The 24,110-nt window shown below is 34.5% G+C and overlaps 1 protein-coding gene and 1 long non-coding RNA gene across 3 annotated transcripts in view; one reads left to right on the top strand and one right to left on the bottom strand.

The window, feature by feature from the left end:
• TBPL1 (TATA-box binding protein like 1) overlaps positions 1-3,231 on the bottom strand; it is a 54,213-nt gene extending 50,982 nt beyond the window's left edge. The window contains exon 1 of the mRNA XM_056818828.1: positions 3,157-3,231. The gene's annotated coding sequence lies outside the window, so the exon portion shown is untranslated. The remainder of the gene's footprint in view (positions 1-3,156) is intronic.
• A 5,448-nt stretch (positions 3,232-8,679) lies between these two features.
• LOC130457452 (uncharacterized) overlaps positions 8,680-24,110 on the top strand; it is a 102,569-nt gene continuing 87,138 nt past the window's right edge. For both annotated transcript variants that reach the window (XR_008916676.1, XR_008916674.1), the window contains exon 1: positions 8,680-8,775. This is a non-coding gene — a long non-coding RNA (uncharacterized LOC130457452). The remainder of the gene's footprint in view (positions 8,776-24,110) is intronic.

Below are 24,110 nucleotides of genomic sequence, written 5' to 3'. Positions count from 1 at the left end.
CCAGTCTAACCCTCTCTTAGGTTAAAACAAAAACAAACCAAAAAAAAAAAAAACTAAGGCCAGGGAAAGGAATAAATTATTCAGAGGCAAGACTTGAACACAGTTCCTCTAACCAGCCCAAGTACACATTCCCAAGCTCTTCTCATTAAAATGTAATTTTCTTGAGGGCAGGAAATGTTTCACTTCTGTCTTTATATTTCTAGCATCTAATAGTATATGGCACAAATAGGCACTTAGTAAATAATTAGTGATTGATTATTAATTAACCTTATAGGGACATATTTATTCTGCTTGTCCCAAATTTCTGCCTAATAAGGTAGGGAATTCTCTTTGTCTGCTAGAGGTCTTCAAACAAAAATTGGACAACCACATACTGGGATGGTACAGGAGAGATTCTTATTCAAAGAAAAATTAAAGTAAGTGCTTTGGAGTTTCCAACTCTGAAACTATGATTGTGTCAGATTCAGAAAAACTAAATTACTTGTGACAGGTTTAGTCAGTTTTTCTAGCTCTCCTGCTTCTTATGTCCAGTGCTTACAATACTTTATACCACATGCCTAAAAAGCTTGTCCCAAACTTTAATTTTAACCTAATAATTTGAAATCTGTTCCTTATAAAAAAGTTTATCAGAGATGTGAAGTTGACCAACATGACTTTATTAAGCATGTTTTATATAAAATATATAGTGCTAGGTATTATGGGAGAATCAAAGAAATATAATGTGGTACCAACCTTACTGTGGCTCAGTGGTTAAGAGCTGAAATTAAAAAAAAAAAATAGGACCTGAAGTCAGGAAGACTTGAGTTCAAATCTAACCTCATATCCTTCCTGGCTTTGTGACTTTGGGCAACTCACTTACTTTACAATTACCTGACATAAGGACCCCCTGGATCCATAGAAATGGCAAACCATGGAAAGCTATGGTATATCAAATCAAAAAGAATTACACACAACCTAACAACACAAACTAACATTTAAAGAATTTATAATCAAGTAGAGTTTTTATTTAATCCTTTTTTGCTTCTTTAAAGGAGCTATTATATCGCCAATAAAATGCATTTAGGAGGAAAGAAAATTATGAAATCTGGATATATAGGATGTGGTTATCAGTTACTGAATCCTGAAGTATACTTAATCACTAAATGAGAAGAATCTGAACTCATCACATCCTGAAACTTAAGGAAAAAAATTGACTGATTTTCCTGGGACATTTGTCAAAGTTTTATTCACATTTAATTTCTTTACCTACCACAGAAATAGAATTTAGGGGATTAATCATTATCTAGAATGAACTTCAGCATTATCAATAATGGAAGGGGAAGACTGGGGGTGGAGTGAAAAGGTAGTAATACAGCATCTGAGACTAGTACAGGCAGGGTCACAGACTATATTGTTTTCCAAACAATTCTAAGAAATCAGAGATCAAACTCTTCTAAAGAAATTACTTAATTTGGTTCCACCCCCTTCTTCTAAACCAAATTAAACACTATGTACAGTCTTGACAATACAAAGGGCTTTACATGAATTCTCCTGGCCAAGTAACCACTGAAATACTCAAAAGGACATTTCGTTACCCTTAATAGTTCAATTCAATTTAATTCAATTGAAAGGTAATGTGGTGTAACAACAAAATCTTACATTTATATAGTACTTTGCTTCCTTACATGAACCTTGAAAGTTTACTTCCTCACCTAAACTTTGAAAAGTATGTTGGACAAATACTATTATTCTCATTTGACAAATAAGAAAACTGACACATATAGATGAAGTGACTTGCCCATGGCAACATTGCTAGAAATAGAGACAGCCTTAGATTTGCAGTCTAGGTTAAATCAAAAACCCTTTTTAACTGTTTCTTAAACAGCACCCTACTTTTGAACTTGAAATGTTGTAATGGAGGGAAAATCTTTTAACTATGAAAACCCGTACAAAACCCTTGCCCACAAGTGTTCTGCTTCCATGAACAAGAACTCTGAAATTGTTGCATCTGATCACAATCTCCTATCATTTTATCTCTTCCCATATTCTACTCTTCCTCAATTTGATCTCAATTCAACCACCAGTCTCTCTACCTGTCCAGATTTTGCCAGGCTATCTCAGGTCCTCTCTTCCCAGTTTCTATTCAATTCCCTAGTTTAGGTCTTCATCACCTCCTCCCTGAATTATTGCAATGGGCTGCTGATTGGTTTCCTTGCTTCAAGTCTATCCCCACTCCAATCCTTCACACAGCTGCTAGAGAGATTTTTCCTAAAGCACAAATTTGACCATGTCACTGTAGGGACTCAGTCAATTCCAGTGGATACATATTACTTCTAGGATCAAATATAAACTCCTCCATATTGCATATAAATATCTTCATAACTTGACATCTCGTTGTTCTTTCAATCTTCTAATATACTCATCCTGACCACATACTCGACAGTCCAGCCTTCTGCTACACATTCACAATGCTCCATTTTCCATCTTTATGCCTTCCCACAGGCTGTGTCCCATTCTTGCAATGTACTTCCATCTCAGTTCTGCTTTTTAGAGTACTTGCTTTCCTTTAGACTTTCCTTTTAAGACATGGCTTACATGCCATATTCTGCACGAAGTCTTTCTTGAAACTACTTGTATTCACCTTGTATATATTCTGTATATACTTATTTAGATGTTAACTCTCCTATTTGAAATTTAAGCTCCTTGACCGAAAGATGTGGTTTGACATTTGCCTTTTTATCCTCAAGCCTTCGCACTATTCCAGGCTTAATAAATGCTTCCTAGGGATTGATTCATATTAATACTTGGAACTATTATTATTCAAGTAATAACTATTTAGTTAGATGCTTAGTCTGTGACAAATGCCCTGCTGAGTCCTGATTGATATATAAATGATGGTGCAGAAGGACCATGAGCACCTTTTGTAACTGTGTTGATTATGTTGATTTGGGGAAATTGATTCAACTTTGGCACTCTTCCTGGGAGATGAACTGCTGTGATTGGTAAGTGAATAATTGTAGATTCATCTACCTCACCCTCTCTCCTAGTCCCAAGAACATGCTTCACATCTCATCCAGCCCTTCACTAGGAAAAGAGAGCCTATCTGAGCATCTTCCCAGATCTGCTTACATCAGGCATATATTTTCCATATGATTCCAAAGTTGATCAATACCTTACCTTTTCAGTTTCCTCTTCAATCTTATAAGGTCATACTTATTGACCAGTTCATTATTTGCATCATTGGAGGGAATTTTCACATTAAGAAATGGCCTAAAAGGATGAAATCATAGATCAAAAAACAAAATCCTCTCAGAATGCTATAGTCTTTTTTTTTTGGTTTATGACACAGAATGCTAATGAAAAGCAAATAGTTCAATACTAATTTAGATATCTATTAATTTTTTTTGTTTTTCCATCATCTAAATATTCCCTTGGATCCCTCTTGTCTCCTCCCTTCCACAGAGTGCTCCCATGTAACCAAGAATACTTTTTTTTTTTTAAACCTTTACCTTCCGTCTTGGAGTCAATACTGTGTATTGGCTCCAAGACAGAAGAGTGGTAAGGGCTAGGCAATGGGGGTCAAGTGACTTGCCCAGGGTCCCACAGCTGGGAAGTGTCTGAGGCCGAATTTGAACCTAGGACCTCCCATCTCTAGGCCTGGCTCTCAATCCACTGAGCTACCCAGCTGCCCCCCACCAAGAATACTTCTTGAAAGAAGAAAAGAAAAAAAAGAAAAGAAAAAAACAATCAGCAAATCTGATCAACACATTGAAAAATGTCTGAAAATATACATAAGGTTTCACAACCCTGGTCTTCCTACCTCTGCAAAGAAGTTAGGGGAGGTATCCTCTCATTTTTCTTCTTTGGGGTCATTCTTGTTCTTTGTAATTTTGCAACATTAGTTTTTGATTGTTTTTGTGGTAGTTATTTCTATTTATCTTATTGTAGGCATTGTGCATATTATTTTCTTGATTCTATTTCACTCTGTATTATCAGTTCATATAATTCTTTTTAATACTTCTTTATATTTGTCATATTCATTATATTTTAGAAAACATTAACGTTCTATTACACTCCTGAATCACCGTTTGTTTAACTATGTCCAGATCAATGGGCATTTAAATAACTACTGTGATTTATATCTAAAAACCCTTAAACAGAAATTATTACCATCAACTTTCCAAATCGGAACAATTAACAATTTTCATTATAGTTACAGAAGATCTCAGTTCAACAATTTAGCAGTTATTTTTGTTGTCCTAGTGGGACTGTCTCTGTGCATCGACTTTTCCACTTAAATCTCCTTCACGCACAAGTGTTTTTGTGCACACTCATCTACATCACAGATGAAAGTGCACAAAGACAATCATCATCCTTGGTTACCTTGGTTACCGAGAGACTATGGGTTAAATGATTTGCCCAGGGTCATACAGATAGTATATGTCTGAGACCAGATTTGAACTGAGATCCTGTAGGTCTAGTGCTCTATCCATTGAACCACCTAGCTAACCCCTAGAGTTAGAAGACAACATGTTAGCATTATCCATATTTTATTATATTTTTGTTGATTTTGTTAAATATTTTCCAATTGCATTTTTATCTGGATCAGGGAAGGTTGCAGTCTCATTGCATATCAGCAGCATGTTTGACATCTCTGCCCTAGGTAACTCTCTAAGACTCAGTTAAGACTACATTGAAGAGAAGATATAAATTTGCCTAAGTAAAAAGTTTCTTGACCTGGAGTTTTATCTTCCAAATAAGCCATCTATCTAGCACTTACTCTCAATTTCCTCCTATAAATATTTAAGTTCCATGAGGACAGGGGCTATTTTATGTTTTTGCCTTTATATTCCCTAGGGTTGAGCACAGTGCCTGGTGTTGGGCAATGCCTTCATTGATCGTTTCTATGCTTGTTGACTGACCACTGATTGAGCACTGGTGATGTAAAGGCCAAAGTGAAATAGCTTTTGCTCTCAAGGACTTTACCTTCTGTCAAGGAACAAAATGGATAATGAAAGACCATTAGTAATTTAATAGTATAAAAACATATCTACCCTAATCCCAGATGGACCTAGAGAAACTTAGAATGAAAGATCTTTCTTCCAGTGCCTTACTCACTAATTCCTCTGCTTTCCACTTTGGTGGGATGCTCATATTCTCTTTAGCAGCCATGATCCTTGCAGTCTCAATTTGGCAGCTTCTATCTCAGTGCCTGATAGGGGTCTCATCTGTCTCACATACTACTACTGATTACCATAGGTAGAGACTTTGGCAATATTGCCAAAAATTGAAATCTGATTCCCAAAGCCAGCTGCTACTCAGCTTGTGAGCCAAAAAATAATCTCTCTCTCTCTCTCTCTCTCTCTCTCTCTCTCTCTCTCTCTCTCCCTCCCTCCCTATTCCAACCTAGGTTACCTAGGTTTGGAGGTGGAATTGAATAAATGTTTAATGAATAGGCTATTAAAGGCTTTCATTATTTTCTAACTATAATTTTATTTAAAACAGTGAGGGAAATGTTAACTATATTACATTAAAAATATAACTACTGTAGACATATTGGGGAGCTGACTTCTTTATAATATATAGATTTTTGACCTCTCATATTAATTGCATTTAAGCCATGAAAACCATATTTAAGCCATAGAAACTATATTTCCTGTTGTCTTTGCCTATGCTCATGTTTGCATTTGAATCACTAAACATTAAAATTTGAGGTGATTTATTTTGGGGAGTTTTATCTAGTACTTCAAAGAATTTCTTCTCTTGATCTGTAAAAAAAGGATGTTTGCAAGAGTTCTAGAGGTAGAAACAATAATATCTGACAATTGATTAGAATTATTGGGAATGAGGAGTTAAAATGATGCCAAATTTGTGAATCTAAACTAGAGTGATCATGGTGTTCTATAAATAGAGAAATTCAGAAGAAGGGTGGAGGGGAAGAGATAAAGTAATAAGTTGTTTTGGATACATTGAGTTTGAGATACCTATAGGAAATTCAGTTCAAGATATCTAATAGGCAGATCATGATAGAGATTTGGGGAAAATATAGGGCTCGAGATACTTACTCATATACACACATTTTTGAGTCATCTGCATAGAGATAATAATTAAACCCACAAAAGAGGATAAATGTATCAAATCACAGAATGTAGAAGGAAAAGAAGATCCAGATCAGAATGTTGGCATCCACTCACAGGCAAGGAGTGTGATATCATGATGAGCTAGCAAAGGCATATCCAGGAAAGTAGTTGATGGTGCCAAATGCTGCAGAGACATCAAGAAGGATGGATACTGAGGAAAAAACCAAACATTAGATTTGGCAATTGAGAGATTATTGGTAAATTTGGAGACATTGCTTTTAATTGAGTCATGAGTAATGCATAAATGATCAGATATTGACATAGACTATAACCATTTATTAATGAAATTTAATCAATGTAAATCAATCACAGAAACAAGAAAGCCTAGAAATTACCTTACCCAGAAAATAATTGATATCCATGAGGGTGAGATATCATTGTCAAGAGTAATATCAATAAAGATAATAAACTAATCTGTAAAACTTTATGGAATATTATGAGAAGTATTACTTCAAAAAAAAATGGACAGTGAAACTCATTAGAGGTAAAAACATTACAGAAAACTTGGTGAAAGTCCCAGGGAAGATGGAACTTCCTAAGAAGCATTTATTTTTATTTATTTATTTCATTTCCATTTACTTATTTGTTTGTTTATTTATTTTGGTTACAATACTCACTTTATTTCCCTCCCTCGCCTCCACCCACCCTTCCTGCAGCCAACAGGCAATTTCATTGGGTATTACTTGTGTCCTTGATCAGAACCTATTTCCATGTTGTTGATGTTTGCACTAGGATGTTCATTTAGTCTACATCCCCAACCCTATCCCTTCAATCCATGTATTCAAGCAATTGTTTTCCATCAGTGTTTTTACTGCCACAGTGTTTCCTCTGAATGTGGATAGTGGTTTTTCTCACAGATTCCTCCTAGTTGTTCAGGATCACTGCATTGCCACTAATGGAGAAGTCCATTACATTCGATTGTACCACAGTGTATCAGTCTCTGTGTACAATGTTCTCCTGGTTCTGCTCCTCTCACATTGCATCAGTTCCTCGAGGTTGTTCCAGTTCCCATGGAATTCCTCCATTCTATTATCCCTTTTAGCACAATAGTACTCCATCACCAACATATACCACAATTTGTTCAGCCATTCCCCAATTTAAGGGCATCTCCTCATTTTCCAATTTTTTTTTGCCACCACAAAGAGAGCAGCTATGAATATTTTTGTACAAGTCTCTTTCCTTATTATCTCTTTGGGGTACAAACCCAGCAGTGCTATGGCTGGATCAAAGGGCAGACAGTTTTTTATTGCCCTTTGGGTATAGTTCCATATTTCCCTGGGCATAGTTCCAAATTGCCCTGGTTGGATCAATTCACAACTCCACCAGCAATGCATTAATGTCCCCACTTTGCCACATCCCCTCCAGCATTCATTACTTTCCTTTGCGGTCATTTTAGCCAATCTGCTAGGTGTAAGGTGATATCTCAAAGTTGTTTTGATTTGCATTTCTCTAACTATGAGAGATTTAGAACACTTTTTCATGTGCTGATTAATAGTTTTGATTTCTTTAACTGAAAATTGCCTATTCATGTCCCTTGCCCATTTTTCAATTGGAGAATGGCTTGATTTTTCATAAATTGGTTTAGCTCTTTATAAATTTGAGTAATTAGACCTTTGTCAAAGGTTTTTGTAAGGGATGTCACTTAAAACAAAATAGCAATGATAGAAGAGCAGTTGGATTAAATGAAGAGTGGAAAATGACAATATTTCTTAGGCACCAAGAGATTGACTCTTAAGATATATAAAAGAGGGAAGAATACAAAACATTTGGAAAAATTGTGAACTTTACTATTCCAATCTTTCTATGGTCAAGAAAATATAGATAGCTACCAACCTGTAATTCTGCTAAATGCAGAATCAATAACTTTTGACTCAAAATTCTGAGCTGTTGATGAAGATATGAAAAGGAAATAGCAAGGTTTTGCAAATGATTTTACAATAGAGTATACCTTTACCATCATACAATTGACTCAAAGTTGCAAAGAATAGAAAAAACTATTTTATACTTATTGTTTGTTGATTATAACAAAGTATTTGATTTGGTAGTATAAAATATCAATTTAGAAATGTTCCATATAAAACCACATAAGATTCCTTGAAAAGCATATCAATAAAAAAAACCCTATTTTATAATTCTCTGATTAATCAAGCAAGGCATAAAACTTTGAAACATATGCTTATTAAAAGTGTTTGTCATTGACATCAAAGTTTAGCTCAGTGCCTTTAGGGAAGACATTTGTAATAATAGTAAAGTCCTCTAGAGACTCCTGATTTCATCAAGCTCTGTAACATTTCATAGTTTCCTGATACTCCAGTTACTCCAGTTACTAATCACTCCAAAATCTCTCTCTAGAGTTTTGTGACACTGCTTTCTTGATTTGCCTTCTACATGTTTGCCCTGCCTTAGACTCCTTTGCTGGATCTTTATCTTGGTCATACTTACCAATCATGGATGTCCCCCAAGGCTCTGGTTTAAGCTTTCTTCTCTTTTCTGCATAGAATATTTTGCTTGGTAATCTCATCAGTTGCCATGGATTCAATTATCATCTCTATGCAGAAGATTCTTAGATCTATTTGTTCAGTCCTAAACTCTCTTCTGACTTCCTGCCTCATATCTCTAACTGCTGACTAGATATCTTGATCTGGATATCCTATAGGTATGTTAAACTCCATTTGTCTAGTATGGAATTCTTTATCTTCCCCTCTAAAACTTTTCTTCTGAATTTCCCTATTGCTGTTGGTTGAGAGTACCAGCATCCTTCCACTTACCTATAAATCCTCATTCTCTCTAATTCCACCCTCCATATGCAATTTGTTTGGCTTTTAAACTACTTCATAAACTTGCTCCTTTCTACCTTTCCAATTGTATAACACCTTATTCCCTCCCCTTAGTGTTCTCTACAATCCAGTGACATTGGCTTCCCTGCTGTTCTTTACATAACCCTTTCTATCTTTTAACTCCATGTGTTTTCTTTTCTTTTTAAACCTTTACTTTCCTAGAAACAACTCTTAAGACAGAAGGACAAGGGCTAGGCAAATGGGATTAAGTGACTTATCCAGGGTCACACAACTAGGATGTGTCAGAGGCCAGCTTTGAACCTAAGTCCTCTTGACTCCAGGCCATATGCTCTAACCATTGTACTAATTAGCTGCCCCTGCCTCCATGAATTTTCTTTTTTCTTTTCCTTTTCTTCCCCCCCCCATAACATATAGAAACACTTATTGACAATTGTTTTCTGATATTTTACTATTAAGATTTTCTCTCCCCCTTCCCCCTTCTAACCCCCAAGTTAATATAATACTCTATTAAATAGTCTGATATGAATTATACCAGTGCTTTCATGCAATACACATTTACATATTGCTTGTGCTGTTACAAAAAAAAACACATATCACATATACAATAAAAAACTCATTAAGGAAATAAAGTATAAGGTGACATGCTTTGATCTTAAATAAGACTCCAACAGTTCCTTCTTTACCTGTAGATAGCATTTTCCATCATGAATCCCTTGTGAAATATCTTAGAAACTTGCTTTGCTGATAATAGTTTTGTCCTTCAGAGTTGATCATTGTACACTCATGCTGTTATAGTTTTCTCCTGGTTCTGTGTTCTTCATTTTTTATCAGTTCATATAAGTCTTTCCAGGTTTTTCTAAACTCACCTTATCATTTCTTAAAGCACAATAGTAGTCCATGTCCCCTAATTTGTTCAGCTATTCCCAAATTGATGGGCATCCCTCAGCTTCCAATTCTTTGCCATTTCAAAAGGAGGTGCTTAAAATATTTTTGTACAGGTAGGTTCTTTTCTCTTATCTCTGATCTCTTTGGGATACAGACCTAGTGGTGGCATTGCTGAGTCAGAGGGTATGCAGAGTTTTGTGGTCCTTTGGACATAGTTCCAAATAGCTCTCCAGAATGGTTGTATCAGATCATAGTTCCATCAACAATTTATTAGTGTCCCAATTTTCCCATATCCCTACAAACATTTATTATTTTCCTTTTTGGTTATATTGGCCAATCTTATAATTGTGAACTGGTATCTCAGAGTTGTTTTAATTTACATTTCTCTAATCAATAGGGATTTGGACATTTTTTCATATGACCATAGATAGTTTTAATTTTTCCACTGACAACTGCCTGTTCATATCCTTTGAATATTTATCAATTGGGGAATGCCTTATATTCATAAATATTTGAGTCAGTTCTCTATATATTTGCAAGATTAGACCTTTGTCAGAGATACTTGTTATAAATCACTCCCCTCTCCCATATTTTGTTGTTTCCCTTCTAATCTTGATTGCATTGGTTTTGTTTGTACAGAAACTTTTTAGTTCCTCCTTGCATTTTCAATAGTTATCTCTAAAGTTCAGAGTTATGACTCTCATCATCTTTGCCTCCTGGTTTTCCTTGGTTTCCTTAAAATTTAAGATAAAATTCCACATTCCAGGAGAATCCTTTTTTTTATCTTCCTTGATGTTAATGCCTTCCTCTGGGATCAATTATTTTCAATTTATCATATACAATATACCTTGTTTGTACATAGTTGTTTACATATTGTCTCCTCATTACACTATGAGCTCCAGGATAGCAGGGACTATTTTTGCCTTTCTTTGTATTTCTAGTAATTAGTACACTATCATATAGCAGAATTTTTTCCATGGTCACATGATTCATGTTCTTTCCCTCTCCTCCTCCCACCCCCTCCCATAGCCAATGAGCAATTCCACTGGGTTTTACATGATCAAGATCTTTTCCATATTATTAATATTTACATTAGGGTGATCGCTTAGAGTCTACATCCCCAATCATATTCCCATCGACCCATGTGATCAGGCAGTTGTTTTTCTTCTGTGTTTCTGCTCCCACAGTTCTTTCTCTGGATGTGAATAGTGCATATAGCATATTCTTAATAGAAGTGCTCAATAAATACTTCTTGACTTCATTTAAAATAACAGTAACTTCACAAAGTGGAAAAAACCAAGTAAAGAATTTTTATGATCTAGACTATATTATAAAGTTAGATGAATAGCCCATAGAGCCAATTCCTTTATACATTTGTCCTAGAAAGAACCTGTGGAAGGAAATAAATAGGCTTAGAACTGAATAGAAGAGTAGGCTACATTGCCTTTAGGAAACTATACAGTACTTTTTTTGCCTCCAAGCTTTTCCTTCAAAGTAAAGGTTTATCTTTTTAATAACAATGTTACTCTAGTGACACTGTCTGGTTGTGAGTTATAAACAAATTACAATCTCCAGAGAATTAGAATTGTGGGCTCTTCAAAGGACTTTATGAATATATTCATATGAGCAGGCTTCAGGATGTCATATAAGTAAATAATTATATATTAGAAGCATTATAAAAGATGTTATTAGAGAGATGCATGACTGGAAAAGAAGGTGGACTAATCATGTAGCAAGACTGAGACATAATTAATTGATAGCTTACATGTTCCATTGGTTTCTATGTTGATGTCCAGAAGACTAGAGGAAGACTACCAGAAAGCTGAGTAGACCCCTTGTAGAGAATTTTTGAGAGGACATGGAAAAAAGTGGCTTATCATTTAGAAAGGGCTGACTGAGACAACTCAGTTGCCCAGTGGATAAAGTGAAGGATCTGGAGTCATTCTTAAAAATCTGGCCTCAGATACTTAATAGCCATGTTATTGTGGGCAAATTATTTAGCCTCTATTTGCCTCAGTTTCCTCAACTATAAAATGGGGATGATAGTAACAACATCTCCCTCCTAGGGTTTATATGAGGATCAAAGGAAATAATACATTTATACTGTTTAGCAGAGTGCCCAGCACATAGGCAATGCCTAATAAATGCTAATTTCCTTCCTTTTCCTATTGATAATCTGGGATTTGTGACAGTGGAACAAGGTGTCACATTGGTGCGATAGGTTACAGATTTATCAAAGAAGTGAAACATAACTAATTTGTGCTCTAAACAGTATTGCATTTTTAAATTTATAATAAGTATTCTTAATGATAAGAATAGTCTTTGTATCCTGTGCACTCACTATAATAAAATTAGGAACTAGAATGGACCTTGAGTCATCCAGTACACCTCCCATATAAAATCTTACTTCATCTATTGACAAAAAGACTACACACAATTATTGGTGACTTAGTTGTTACCTACTCAAGCACTTTGCACAAACGAAAAGCTTGAAATTTGTTTCCATTATAGTCCTCCTGTAGTTTCTCTTCATATATTTTATGTAATCAGAATCATTCTTTTTTAACTCAGTGGGAGCCACTACAGACATTTTCTATTAACCTTTAGAAGCAATTGGCTGCCTTTGAATATCATGTAGAGCAAACATTCATTTTTTAAAGTTTTACCAAAGACAAAAATAAGCTTCTAAATCCTGCCCCTTAAACCTGAGTGCCCCCTTCTCCCTTGGGGGAAACTCAAAGGTTATATTCATAGAGGATGACTAGATCTAGAGAAGTAAGATTCTGGGGATGAATTAAGCGATTCCTTCCCAATATGCCGCCCAAGTATCTGCTGCTTCTCATTAATACTAAGTCTTTTGTGTCTCATCACATGCAACCTGCAATCCTTAAATGGCTCTAATCTTTGTATTAGCATTGTACATTACATTAGACTCCACAGGACACATATTAAACACATTAATGCTTTAGTTAATGATGATTACAAAGGGGGATTCTGAATCACACACATACACAGTGTTTACCACTGTTGTCATTGTATTGCTGAAATCAGGCCACTTTTGCATCAAGAGCTTTAGTAACCATAGTTATACAATTTTGTGATAAATTTGTTGACTGGGTGCAAACAAAATGCTGTATTTCAGCTTAAAATTACAGCTCAGAGTTTGGTCCCATTTCAAGAGAAATTAGTGAGGGCAATTTTCTTTAGAACCTATTTTTTAAACACCCTCTGCCCCTCCTCCTTAGCCTTTTGTCACATTTTTAGGGGCCAGTTGGTACTTTGTGCTTATTTTAAGTGAACTTGCACATTCCTATTGAATTTCAACAGAAAATGAAAGGATCAAGCCATGGAGCTGCCACCATGTGGCTCAATACATGAATAGAAATTGGAACTGCCCCCCAGAAAGAAACAGCACAAGGCATATGGCAGCTCTTCAAAATGACTTCCCAATAACTGTGGTTATCAACTAGCATAAGAAAAATAATAATTGGGAAGATTAATCTTTTATCTCTCCAGGCCATAAAAATATTCCCCATAGTTCACTATAACATGTTACAATATCAGTGTCACTTTGCCCCTAGTAATTTGGTTAATTAAGAGATGATTATATTAAAAATCAGATTTTTTTGGTTCCTCTGAATATAGTCTCAACATCCACTTGTGGATGTTGTTTAGTCATTCAGTCATGTCTTACTTGTCATGACCATGTTGACCATAAGCATGCCCATACTGTCCACAGGGTTTTCTTGGCAAAGATAATGGAATGATTTGCCATTTCTTTCTCCAGTGGATTAAGGCAAGCAGAGGATAAGTGATTTGCCCAGAGTCACACAGCTAGGAAATGTTTGAAACTGGATTTGAACTCAGATACTCCTGACTTTAGGCCCAGCACTTATCTAGATACCTCAAGATCCAAAACCATATATGTGTTTATGTCTACATAAATTATATCTAAATGAATCCTAGCTGTCTGACTCTAAATAAGTTATTTAAATTCCCTGAGTCTCATTTTCTTCTGTAAAATGTAAATTTTGTGTAAACTTTGTAAAGTCTGCAGAATTCATGAAGTCAGTTTTGACAATCTTAAAGTTCCTTTTGTAAGGGGTAAAGTTAGGGGTTATTGACTGAAAATACTATACTAGTGGCCACCAGGGATTAAGTCAATCCCAATAAAATACTCAAGTCAGTTTGGAATTTCTATGGTAGTTTAATTACAATAGAGGGAGGAAATTAAGAAGAGAGAGAGAAAAGGAATTTGAACTGCTCTGGCAAGCCAGATAGGAGTTCAGAGGCCTAGGCTAAGGGGCCTTCTCAATCTAGCTTGGCTTCCAGTCATGAGGCCTCCTCCAAGATGAGGGGCCTCCTAGGAGGATAGTGTTTTAGGAAGTAAAGGAAAAAAGGAATCAGCCTAAACCACTCACCAAGCATGCTAAGGATGCCGCCACAAGCTCCCAACACTGAAAGAGACAAATGACTCCATGAGAGTGACCAGAGAAAGGAAGTGACGGGAAATATATAGACTAATTAGGGTGGAGAAAATCTAAAATTCACAGTTTCCATTTTTTAAATCTATGATCCTATGTCTGAACTTATATCTTTATGTATGTCATCTATCTTTCTTGTTCAATTGCCTCAATCATATTTGACTTTTTGTTTTTTTTTAATTAATTGTTTTTTTTCCAGATTCCATGTAGATACAATTTTAATAATCACTTATTGGCATTTTGTGATCCATGTTCTCTCCCTCCCTTCCAGAAACATCGGGTAATATTTTCCATATTCATCATGTCATGAAAGAAGACATATGTCACTTTTATTAGAGAAAAATTCATGAAGGAAATAAAGAATGGTATGCTTATTTGCATTAATATTCCATTAGTTCTATCTAAGCTGATGGACAGCTTTTTTTCATCATGAATCCATCATGATGGAATTGTCTTAGATCCTTGCATTTCTGATAATATGAAATTACTCATAGTTGGTTATTGTATATTATTGCTATTACTGTGTACAGTAGTCTCTTGGTTCTACTCACTTCACTTTGCATCACTTCATATAAATCTTTCCAGTTTCTTTCTGTGAATATCCTGTTGTTCATTTCTTATGGCAAAATAGTATTACATTACAATCATATACCACAACTTCTTCAGCCATTCTCCAATTGAAGGACATCCTTTCAGTTTCTTGGACTTTGCCACCACAAAAAGAGCTGCCATAAACATTTTTGTACATGTAGGCCCTTTTTTTCCTGTCTTTAATCTCTTTGTGATACAGGTCGAGTAGTGATATTGTTGAGCCAAAGTATATGCACAGTTTTAATGCTCTTTGAGCATGGTTCAAGTTGCTCTCCAGAATGGTTGTATCAGTTCACAATCCTACCTATTAATGTTGTGATTTATTTACATCCCCTCCAACATTCATCATTTTCCTTTTCTGTTATGTCAGCTGGTCTGATAGTGTGAGGTAGTAACAGATCTATTTTGATTTGCATTTCTGTAATTAATAGTGATTTGGAACATTTTTTCATATGATGATTGGTAGTTTTAATTTCTTCCACTAAGAAATGCCTGTTCATATACTTTGATATCATTTTGATATAAAATTGATATATCAGTTGGGGAATGCTTTGTATTCTTAAATATTTGAGTCAGTTCTCTATATATTTGCAAGATTAGGTCCTTGTCAGAGATACTTGTTATAAATTCTGTCCTCTCCACAATTTGTTATTTCCCTTCTAATCTTGGTTGCATTCGTTTTGTTTGTGCAACCCCTTTTTAATTTAAAGTAGTCCAACTTATCAACCCAGACAAATAGCTGCCACCATGCCAGGATGTCAGAACGCTTAGCATGCTGCAAGCCAGAACCACCTCTCTGGGAAAAGAGACCAACGAGAGGAAGTTCCACACAAAAACCTAGACGATTCTACCTCAGTTTCCTGTGTCTCCTCTGCACCAATGATAGCCTAAGCTTGATTTAGGACAGCCCAGGGGTCTGTCAGTTATTTCTGACTTGTCAATTTCTCTATCAGAGGCCACCCTCTTAAAACTCAATCCTCAAGCATGGTTACAGACATTCCCGATTTTGTTAGACAAAGTAGAGTGGAGTAATGAAAAGTTCCCAAGACATCCCTGATTTTGTTAGAATAAGCATCTTCATTGTTACAAATCAGGAGATATCTAAACCCAATCTTCATACTTATCTATAGATCTGACAGGTAATCTATAGTATGCTCTCCTAATCGGTTTATGGTAGCATCCTTTATTTTTAAGTCATGTATCCATGTTGACTTTATCTTGATATATGGCACAAGATGTTCATCTATGCATAGTTTCTGCTACATTGTTTTCCTGTTCTCCTAGAAGTTCTTGTCAAATAGTGACTCTCTCCCCCACCAAAAGCTTAGATCTTCAGGTTTTTCAAACACTAGGTTTCTGTAGTTTTTTATTACTGTGTTAAATATCTAATCTATTCTATTGATTTACTATTCTACTTCTTTTGATTTTTTTAAACCTTTACCTTCCATTTTAGAGTAAATACTCTGTATTGGCTACAAGGCAGAAGAATGGTAAGGGCTAGGCAATGGGGGTCAAGTGACTTGCCCAGGGTCACATAGCTGGGGTGTGTACTATTCTATTTCTTAACTGATACCAGATTATTTTGATTGTTGCTTTATAATACAGTATGAGATCCAGTACAGCTAGAGTTCCTTCCTTCATATTTTTTTTTCCCCAGTGATTCCCTTAATATTCTTGGCCTCTTGTTTTTCCAAATTAATTTTATTTTTTTTCCAAGTTCCATAAAATATTTTTTGGTTAGTTTGATTGGAATGACACTGAATAGGTAAATTCATTTAGCTAGAATAGTCATTTTTATTATATTGATTCAACCTACCTATAAGCAATTAATATTTTTCCCACCAATTGTTTAGCTTTGACTTTGTGTAGAAAGTGTTTTGTAGTTGTGTTCATAGAGTTTTTCAGTTTGTCTAGACAGGAAGAATCCCAGGTATTTTATATTGTATACAATTATCTTAAATGAGATTTTTCTTTCAATCTTTTCCTGTTGGATTTATTGGTAGTATAAAGAAATGCTGATGATTTATGTGGGTTTATTTTATATCCTGAAACTTTGTTATTGTTTTGATTAGTTTTTTTTTTTTTTGGTGATAATCTAGGATTCTGTAAGAATACTATCACATCATCTGCAAAGAGTGATAGCCTTATTACTTCCCTGCCTATTCTGATTCGTTCAATTTTTCTTCTCATTGCTATAGCTACTATTTCTAGTAAATATTGAATTGTAATAATGATAATAGACATACTTGCTTCATTACTGATCTTATTGAGAAGGCTTCTACATCATCCTCATTATAGATAATGCTTGCTGATGATTTTAGATCCATTCTGTTTATCGTTTTAATAAATGATCAATTTATTCCAATATTCTCTAGTTTGTTTAATAGGAATGGGTGTTATATTTTGTTAAGTTTTTTTTTTCTTCATCTAATATGATAATCCTTTGGTTTCAGTTGGTTTTGCTACTGACATAGTCAATTATGCTGATAGTTTTACTAATTTAAACCATATCTGGATTCCTAGAATAAAACCCACCTAGTCATAGTGTATGATCCTTGTGATATATTGCTATAATTTCCTTGCTAACATTTTATTTAAAACTTTTGCTTCCATATTCATTAGAGAGATTGGTCTATAATTTTCTTTCTCTTTTTTTCCCTTTCCTGATTTAGGTATCAAATAGCATATTTGTGTTATAAAAAGAATTTTGCAGAATTGCTTCTTCAGTGTTTTACCCAAATAGTTTATATAATATTGGAATTAATTTTTTCTTAAATGTTTGGTAAAATTACTTGTGAATCCATCTGGCATTGGTGTATTTTATTAGGGAATTCATTGAGTGCTTATTCAATTTATTTTCCTGAGACAGGATGGTTTAAGTTTTGGGCAATTTATATTTTAAAACTATCCCTCTATTTTGCTTAGATTATCAGATTTAGTGGTAAATACTTCAGCAAAATAACACCTAATAATTACTTCAATTTCCTCTTCACTGGTTGTAAATTCTCCCCTTTCATTTTTGATACCAGTAATTTGGTATCTTTTTTCTTTTTTGGGATCAAATTAGCCAATGGTTTATTCATTTAATACCCTTCCGTAAAACCAGCTCCTTGCTTATTTATCAGTTCAATCATTTGCTTTTGATTTTGTTAATCTCCCCTTTGATTTTCAGGATTTACAATTTGGCATTTAATTTGGGATTTTAAATTATTCTTTTTCTAGTTTATTTAGTTGAATGTCCAATTCATTGATTTTCTTTTCCTCTATTTTATTGATGTAAGCATTCAGAGATATAAAATTTCTCCTAAATACTGCTTTGTCTGCATTTCCAAAAAATTGTTATGTTGTCTCCTACTTGTCATTCTCTTTAATGAAATTGTTGATTGCCTCTGTGATTTGTTCTTTGATCCACTACTTTTTAAAAAACCTTTACCTTCTGTCTTAGAATCATTATTGGTTCTAAGGCAGAACAACCATAAGGGCTAGGTAATGGGGTTAAGTGACTTGCCCAGGGTCACATAGCTAGGAAGCATCTGAGACCAGATTTGAACCTAGGACCTTCTGTCTCTAGGTCTGGCTCTCAGACCACTGAGACACCCAGATGCCATCTGATCTACTAATTCTTTAGAGTAAGATTATTTAGTTTCCATTTAACTTTTACCCTTTTGTGCTGCAGCCCTTTGTTGAGTATAATTTTTACCGCATTATGATCTGAAAAGGATGCATTTAACATTTCTGCTGTAAGAATTTAAATTTAAGTTTTTATGCTAAATATGAAAGTTCCAAAGTAATACTGTTGTTGCCAATTCAAAAAAATAACTTTTAAGTCATAAGTCTGTTTTCTGCTCTTAACAATTTAGTTTAATGGAGATATAGTAAAAGAGATAAATGTAGGAAGGAAGTAGAAAGTATCGCCTAGCTAGGTATCCTATAATTTCTGTCCAAAGAAGTCCAGCTCACCACCTGGCAAGGGCTCTCATGTCCCAGTCTCCACATGGAGTCGTGGTAGTCTCTTAAGCCAGTAGTCCTGGTGTTGTCTTCAGCAAGGGTTTCAACAACTTAGCCTCCTCCAGGAAAGGAACACATCTCCAGAACCAATCTCTCCAGAAGCCAGGAAAGGAAGGTCAGCTACTCACCCAGCAAGCCAAGGCAAGATCCAGGGAAAGAGTCTCCACCTTCAGTCTAGCTCACCAATGCAGAGCCTCCAAAGATGAACTCCAAAGGAGAAAAAGTCAAAGGAGAAATGCCCTGGACAGGAAGTTCAGGACTTTTTATAGTCCTTTTTCCATGTCACTTCCTGTAGCTCCCCCACTTTACAAGGAACCAATTGCAGTCTTTCAATTTGCCTAGCACTTCCCAGGGGTGGGGCAGTGACCTCTGGAGTTGTCACCTACTTTAGCAAGTGACTTGTGAACTCTCTTACTTAGTGTCAGATAGGGGTACTTTAAGTTCTTTATTTGATTAGCTAAAAATAGGCAAGGGGAGAGTTAATCCTGCTTTTTTTGTATTTGGTTATATGGCTTTTATGATCTATTATATGGTCAGTTTTTGTGAAGGTGCCATATACTGCTGAGAAGAGGTATATCCCTTTCTATTCTCATTCATTATTCTCCAGAAGTCTATCAAATCTAACTTTTCTAAAATTCTATTCACCTCCTTAATTTCTTTCTTGTTTACTTTTTAGTTTGATTGATCTAATTCAAGGTTCATGTCCCTACTAATATAATTTTATTTTCTATTTCCTTTAGTAACTCATGTAACTTCTTAAGGAGTTTGGATGCTATGCCATTTGTTGCAATTATGTTAAATAATGATATTATTTCATTCTCTATGGAAAAATATATCTAAGTTAATATAACTAATACATAACAAAGAAAGCATTGATAAGTGAAATTTAAAGGTAATTAACAAAATATTATCAAGCTTCTCTCCACCAATCGATTCTTTTATTTTATTTTTCTTTTCTTTATCTGTTTTTAACATTCATTAAAAAAATTTGAGTTCCAAATTCTCCCTCTTATCTCTTCTCTACTCATTGGGAATACAAGTAATATGATATCAATTATACATGTGATATCACACAAAACATTCCCACTTTAGCTGTTACAATTATTAAAAAAAAAGAAACATAAAAAAAGAGAAAAAATGTGCTTCAATTTGCACTCAGAACTCATCAGATTTCTTTCTGGTGGTGGATAGCATTTTTCATTATGAGTCCTTTGGAACTGACTTGGACCATTATATTATTCAGAGTAGTTTAGTCTTTCACATCTGATCATCCTTAAAATATGGCTATTCCTATGAACAATGTACTTTTGGTTATGCTAACTTCACTTTACATTAAGACACATAAGTCCTCCCAGGTTTTTCTGAAACCATCCTGCTCATCATACCTTAGAGTAAGATAGTATATACCATTACCTTCATATACCACAACTTGTTCAGTCATTCCCAATTAATGGACATTCCCTAAACTTCCAATTCTTTGCCACCACAAAAAGAATCAATATAAAGATTTTTGTATATATAGGTCCTATTCCCTCCCCTTTTAAAATCTCTATGGGATACAGATCTAATAGTGATATTGCTGTGTCAAAGAATATGCAAAATTTTATAGTCTTTGGGTATAGTTCCCGATTGTTTTCCAGAATACTTAGACCAATTCACCACTCTACCATCAGTGCGTTAGTGTGTTTTTGCATATTCCCTCCAGGGTTTATCATTTTCTTCTTCATCATGTGAACTAATCTGTTGGGTATGAGGTGATACCTTTGAATTGTCTTCAATTGCATTTCTCTAATCAAAAGTGACAGAACATTTTTAAGTGTAATTCCTTAATAATATTTATTATTTCCCTCAATTATGTGTAATAACAACTTTAATCTGCATTTCCCAAAATTAGAAATCGAAATTCTCTCCCTTTTCCCCTTCCTTTCCCTACTACTTGAGATGGCAAGCAATTTGATCTAGGTTATATGTATGTGGTCTCACAAAAGATATTTCCATTTTGGTCATATTGTGAAAGAAGACTCATATAAAACTAAAATTAAAGAAAAGGTGAATAATAGTTTTCTTCTTTCTACATTCAGACTCTATTCTTTCTCTGAAAGGTTTTCTATCATGAGTTTTTCAGAATTGTCTTGGATAATTGTATTGTTGAGAATAGCTAAGTCTTTTACAGTTGCTCATCATACTATATTGCTGTTACTCTGTACAGTGTTCCCCTGGTTCTGTTTACTTCACTCTTCATCAGTTCATGTGGATCTTTCCAGGTTTTTCTGAAATCATCCTGTTCATCATTTCTTATATAGCATAGTAGTATTCTTTATGTGATTCTTGATAACTTTGATTTCTTCTTTTGAAAGATGCCTATCCATATACTTTAACCATTTTTCAAATATGGAATGACTCTTATTTTTATTGATTTGTCTCAGTTCCCTATATATGTGAGAAGCATAAGATTTTGGCTGCATTGGTTTTGTTTGTGCAAATTCTTTTCAATTTCATGTAGTAAAAATTACAGATTTTTCTTCCTGGGACCTACTCTGTCTCTTGTTTGGTTATAATTTCTTCCCTTATCCATAGAACTGACATAAAAATTCCCATGCTCCCCTAATTTGCTTATGATATCACTCTTTATGCCTAAATTGTGTACCCATTTTGACCTTATGTTGGTATATAATGTGAGAAATTGGTCTATACTTCATTTCTGCCAAATCGTTTTCTAGTTTTACCAAATTTTTTTTTTTGGTCAAATGGTGAGTTCTTGCCCCCAGAGCTTGGGTCCTTGAATTTATTGAACATGAAATGATTATGATAATTTGCTATTGTGAATTATGTATCTAATCTAGTCCATTGACTCATCTCTTAATTTCTTAACCAGAGCCAGAATTTTTTGATGATTGTTACTTTGTAATATAGTTTGAAATTTGGTACTACTAGATTACCTTCCTTCATCAATTTTTGGATATTCTTGACCTTTCAGTCTTCCAAATAAATGTTGTCATTCTTTTTTTAGTTTTATAAAAATCATTCTTGGGTAGTTTGATTGGTATAGGAGCAAGCAATTAAATTAATTTAGGTGGATTTTTTCTATTTATTATATTGGCTTGGCTTACCCATTAGCAATGGATATTTTTTCTAATTGTTTAGAGGAGTATTTAATTGTGTGTAATTGTGTTTATATTGTCCTTAGGTTTATCTTGGCATGTAGAATCCTAACTATTTTATGTCTATATTTATTTTAGGTGGAATTTCTCTTTCTATTTCTTCCTGATTTAGTTTGTTGATAGTGTATAGAAATGTTAATGATTTATGTGGATTTATTTTATATACTGAAATTTTGTTAAATTTATTGTTCAGGCTAATTATTTTAGTAGATTTTCTAGAGTTCTCTAAGTATGCCATCATATAATTTTCAGAAAGTGATAATTTTGTTTCCTCATTGCCTTTTTCTATTCCTTGAATTTCTTTTCCCTATCATTGTTTTCATTCTCTTTAAATGATTGATTATGCCTATGATTTATTTTTTGACTCATTCTTTAGGATTAGATTTTGTTTCCAATTAATTTTAAATTTATGCTTATGTGGTCCCTTATTGAATAGAATTTCTATTGCATTATGGTCTAAGAAGGGTGCATTTAATACTTCTGCTTTTCTGCATTTGGTTGTGAAGTTTTCATGCCCTAATACATAGCCAGATTTTGCGAAGATGCCTCAAACTGATGAAAAAAATATGTTCCTTTCTAGTCACATTCAGCTTTCTCCAGAGATCAATTATATCTTAACTTTTCTAAGATTCTATTCAGCTTCCTGACTTCTTTCTTATTTATTTTATTGCTACATTTATCTAGTTTTCAGAGAGGAAATTTGAGGACTCCCACTAATATCACTTTACTGTCTATATCCTCCTATAACTCATTTAACTTTTCCTTTAAGAACTTGAATGCTATGCTGTTTGGAACATGTATGTTTAGTACTGATATTATTTCATAGTATATAGTGGTTTGGTTTTTTTTTAGCAAGATATGGTTTCCCTGCTTATCTCCTTTTAATTGATCTATTTTTGCTTTTGTTTTGTCTGAGATCATGATTGCTAACCCTGATTTTTTTCACTTCAGCTGAAGCATAATAGATTCTGTTCCAGTCTCTTATTTTATCTCTGCATCTCTTTGTTTCAAATGTTATTTCTTATTTTTTAAAACATTATTGGATTCTGGTTTCTAATCCATCTTGCTGTCTGCTTCTGTTTTATGGGTGGATACATTGAGTTCAAAATGCCTTTCCAAGTGAAGATTTCCAGCAGGAGTTGGTAGTATAGGTCTGGAATTTTGGGAGATTTGGGCATCATCCAAATGAAGACTATAATTGAATCCTTAGGAGCTGTTGAGATGACTTAGAAAGAATATAAAGAGAGAAGAAAAGAGGGCCTAGGGAGAGTGTTGGAGAATAAGTATTCTTTGGAGGTGTAAAGAAGTGGTCCTGAAAAGCACTCATAAAACAGAAGAGGAGGAAAACCAGGCTAGTATGAGGGAAGTCAAGAGAAGGGCATATATCTATTATGAGTAGAAGGTGATCATGATTAACAGTAACAAAGGTTGTAGAGAAGTTAGGGAGGTTGAGGACTGATAAAAGGCCACTGGATTTAATTTTTGAGATATCATTCTGGAAAGAGAAATTTCCTAAGAGAAGTAGGCCTGAAAGCCAGATTGAGAAGAATTAATAAGTGAGTGGTAGAAAAAGAGTAGAAGCAACAAACATAGCTGACTCAAGTATTTTGGCTTTGAAAGGATAGCTTGAAAGGATAACAGGATTAAGTGAAGGTTTTTGAGAAGAGAAAAATCCTGGACATGTTTGTAAGCATTGAATGAAAATCTAGTGAATAAAACAAAGATAAAAAATGAGAAAGAATGATTCAAAGGGCAATGAATGATTCAAAGGGCAAATTCCTGGAGCATGGAAAGCCTTGAGATTCAGTTACTTTTCAGGAAGGCTGGCATTGTTACTTTTTCTATACTATATTAAGTATACTTGCTATATACTTAGATATCAATAAATTACAGTTAGATGACAGCAAAGGAAAGTAATAAATGTTGGAAGGGATGTGGCAAAATAGGGACATTAATGCATTGCTTGTGGAGTTGTGAATTGATCCAACCATTTGGCAATTTGGAACTATGCCCAAAGGGCTTTAAATGACTGCCTGTCTTTTGATCCTGCCATACCACTGCTGG

This window comes from Monodelphis domestica, chromosome 2 (assembly GCF_027887165.1).
Source record: "Monodelphis domestica isolate mMonDom1 chromosome 2, mMonDom1.pri, whole genome shotgun sequence".
In the NCBI taxonomy this organism is placed as follows: domain Eukaryota; kingdom Metazoa; phylum Chordata; class Mammalia; order Didelphimorphia; family Didelphidae; genus Monodelphis; species Monodelphis domestica.
The sequence above is the reverse complement of the archived record's forward strand: the minus strand, read 5'-3'. Positions and strand labels throughout refer to the sequence as shown.